The sequence below is a fragment of the Haliaeetus leucocephalus genome, unplaced genomic scaffold, assembly GCF_000737465.1.
Source record: "Haliaeetus leucocephalus isolate CR32 unplaced genomic scaffold, Haliaeetus_leucocephalus-4.0 Scaffold228, whole genome shotgun sequence".
NCBI lineage: Eukaryota > Metazoa > Chordata > Aves > Accipitriformes > Accipitridae > Haliaeetus > Haliaeetus leucocephalus.
This window is the reverse complement of record NW_010972664.1, coordinates 21,369,959-21,374,011: the sequence shown is the minus strand read 5'-3', so window position 1 is coordinate 21,374,011 and position 4,053 is coordinate 21,369,959.

Here is a 4,053-nt window from a genome sequence, read left to right as displayed (position 1 = left end):
TAGTCTGGAAGACTTCTAAAAAGTTCATTAGACTGACAGAGCTTCTCTGGCTCTGGACACCTGGTTTTCCAGGGTTATTTATGAAGAAGGTGTGGTCAGACAAATGCTGGAGCAAGGGAAACTGTCCAGCTGAACAAGATCTTCTCCTGGCACGGTGGGAAACCTGATGCCTCTTTCAAGAGCCAGTGGGTAAGACCAACCTTCAACCTCTGCAGAACATCAGTGGGGAGGACTTCCACAGAAGAGATGCATTTGCCTGCTTAGTGAGTCACTGATGTTTTCCATGTGTTGCAATGTTGCCGTGAACCTGTAGTCAGTGTCTCTGCTTGTTCGACTGTGCTGCAAAATTGGGAAACGGAAGTTGTCCGTAGCTCCTGTTACATTAAACTGTTCGGACCACTTGGCTCCGTCGGTTTTGGCAAAGTTACCTGGAGTCTTGCAAGGCCTAGGTGCACCCACGCACATCCAGATCAGCAAACCATCAGCTCTGAAGCAATTGTTGGTGATGACATATTTTGTGACAGGAAATCATTGCAAAATGCTGGGTTCTCAGGATTAAAAACTTCTGTCCTGCTCAGAAAAATAAATGTAACTGGTATGTTCTAAACATCGATTTCTTCAGATTTTGTTCTGGGATAAAAATCAAAACCACTTTTCAGGATTTATTGTCTAATCATTAACACCTAGGCAGTCAGTAAATTTGTTACTGTTGCGATCTCTGATTTTCCACTGGAAAAAAAAAAAAAGAAAAGTTAAAGTTCAACCATAACCATTGAGTTTGCCCACACCAATCAAACGAGACAAGCCATTACACTATCTCACTAAATTGTTCTGTGGATAATTCCCTTGGCAATATTAAGGGATTAGATGCAAGACTGGTAGATCCATTAATACCATTTTGATTCACTAGCGTAACAAAGTTCAAAACAGCATTGAATGATTGCATCCTTATCAGGCTAGTGGAGGTAGCCCTCTCACCGTGGCTTCTGGTGGAATGACCCAGTAAGAGCTGCAAGGTAAGCAAACAGAAAATCTTCCTGCTGACCACCCCAAAAGGAAGCAACGGAGAAAAAAAAAAAGCAGGAGTTCACTGTGCAGGAACATGTCTACTGGTGCATGTTGGAGCAGACCTATTCAGAGTGTGATTAAGATGATTGGATTTTAAGTTTATGGTGATACATGAAATGTAAACAGACAAATGAAAAGCCCTAAACAAACAAAAAACCCCTCCCCTCCCCTTCTCCTGAGCTCCTGAAAGCTTTGTTCTACCCAGAAATAGTAGCAATTTTCCATTTCACTGCCACCTTATGGCATTTCAGAGAGATAACACTTCAGTAATTTCTATCGGATGCTTCATATTCTCAGGCAGCCTCCCTGGGAACCTGGATGTTACAGAAACGCAGCAGCTATAAATCTGCCCCTTGCATCCAGATTTGGTACAATATTAATGCCTGAGGTGCTGGGTTATACTTGCTTGTGAAAACTAATCATTAAAACGTCAATTTTATTTATATTTGCAGATTCGAAAGGGAGATCATTTCATCAGCCAAGGGGCTGAAAATAAATATGAACTTTGCAATGTTGTCAAAAGAGAATCTTTCAGTCTAAAAAAGCAACTAGCTCACTCATGACTCTCCCAAATGATTTTGCCTGTCCATTTTTGAAATTGAGGATGAAAGCTTAACAGATGCCCTTATTGTGTGTTTAGGGTTTTTCTGAGAGTAGTCTTAGCTAAGGAAAGAATCTACGAAAAGACTAACAGAAATTGGAGATGCCTTATAGTTTCCAGTCCCTTCAAATACATAATAATCCTTTTTTAAGCACACTTGTGTGGTTTCCTGGTAGATGAAAAGATGCTACGACTTGAATGGACAGGCTTTGGAGAGTCGGTTGGTTAATTATTGCTTGGAAATGTGGGCAGGATTGCCTAATAGGAAATAGACCAGGTGGGATTTTTGTAATGTGCATTCCCCAAGTGGATGGATAGGCTTGGTATTCAGAAAAGGGAGCTTAGCAGTAACTGAGAGTTTTGGATTTTGGTATGGATTGTGTTGGTACTGAAGTGGAAACAGGGTGATTTTAGGGAAGGGGTGTACCATATACAGGAGGACAAGCAAAAAGTTGTTTTTCTGAGGTAGCCTTGTTCTCTCTAAGTGAACAAAGTTGATTTCCCGTTTTTATTATCAGGCTGTAGACTGGCTATAAAGCTTTAAGGGACATTTTTTCAAACGGACACTGTCAGTATAAATTATGCATGGGTCTGATTTTTATTTACTGCTATTATAAGTAACAACAAATGCTAAAGCAAAGAGCTCACCCTCCCCCACCTGCTATTTTGCAGATCACCAACTTTTTCAAGTAACAAAGCTTGGCTGTCTCTCTCAAGTCTGTTCTCCTGTTTAGGTAGTCTTTTGAAAGAACTTTTGTCAGAAAATGTGATGTGCGTTGGTGCTCAAGGCCAAAAAAAAGAATTTCAAGCTCATGACTGGAATGTCTGGTGGCGCATTTCAGGTAGAGGAGAGCTGCACACTGCCTAGTTGCACATTTACTTTGGTTTTTTTATGTAGGATCGTTCATTAGGGAACTAATCCAATATGTAGCCCTAATTTTTGACAAATAGTCACGGCTGGGGTCAACATCTCTACCAAAACAGGAGAGAAAAAAGTTGTTTTCATGGTTGGTGGCTTATTGAGACTGTGTCTCAGCAACATTTGATACAGTGGTGTCTCAGAGGGGAGCTGGAACAATAAGTACGGTAGGGTGGGTTGGGGTGGCTGCAGTACTGCTCCAATACTGTCATTTCAGACTGCCTCTTTTAGTCCTCGTTAGAGCACGCCACTCTGAACTGTCAGGTTTCCAGCTGTACAGAGCTGCACAGGTAGCTTATGAAGAATCAAACCTTAAACAATCCCAGGTCCTTTGTAGTAGGTAAAACCATTCATCATTTATCAGGCAGGAAAAAAGGTTTCCAGCAAACCGAGCACCCCAGTGCGAGCAATCTGCTGAACAGGACCGTTTTGAGAGACTGGGTTTGTTTTCCACTGCTTTGGAAAACAGCTCTTGTAAAGGATAAATTTTAGCTGCCTTTGGCCAGGTCTTTGTTTGCTCACATAGCAGTGTTGTTCAGAACAGGACTGGAAAAAAAGTAAAAAAAAAAAATCAATCTGGCAATATTCTGATGCCTTGAAAAGAAAACAGCAGTTCTTAGTTAGACTCTAACACTGGCAAAAAGTGCTTCTGCTAGTCCAAGTTATTTTGTTTGTGGTATAAACTATTCTGGCAAGAACACTTTTTTTTTTTTTAATGGCATAAGCAAGTGGTGCTTGATTTTTGCTGAGGTCTGCCGAGTAATTTTACTGAGGTCACAGCAGGGAGCAGTACTCCAGCGCCTGCTTTGCCAGGGCTGGGAACTGATGTCCCTGGGGATGCTTCAGAACCCTGAAGAAGCACAGGCTCTTCCAGAACAGTGCCTGGGACTCTGGCCAGGGCCAAGCTCAATCCACTCGTGGTTGCACCGAGACCTGGATATGAGGGCCAGTTTAGCGGCTCTAATACTAACTGTGTTTCCTGTAAGAAAGCCTTGCTGGTAACAGCTGAATTGGGAGAACTTTCGAAGACTCTTCATCTTCCTTCCCCCTCGCTCAGCCCGGCTTCTGCAAAACAGGGTTACCGTCCCTTCACATGCCACCTTTGCCACTTCCAGCGTACCGCTGCCGTGTTTTTTTTTTAACAAGCCACCTCACCGCGCTGCTACCCTTTTCCCCACAGCCGCCCCATTTTGCCCGCCGACCACACCGCAGGCCTGCGGATGACACCGCAGCATCGCTGTCCTTCACGGCCCGACGAGGGACGGAGGCCGAGCTCCCACCACCTCAGCCCCTGAGGGTTTGAGGCACCAACCGGGCGATTTCGGGGTTTTAACTTTCGCGCCCCTCCCTCGGCTCGGCGCTGCCCAAGCGGCCTTCCCTTACGGGCAAGGACCGGGCGGTGGAATCCCGGTGGGACAGGAGGCCTCGGAGGGCAGGCAGGGCCTGAGGCGGGGGGCGGCCGCCT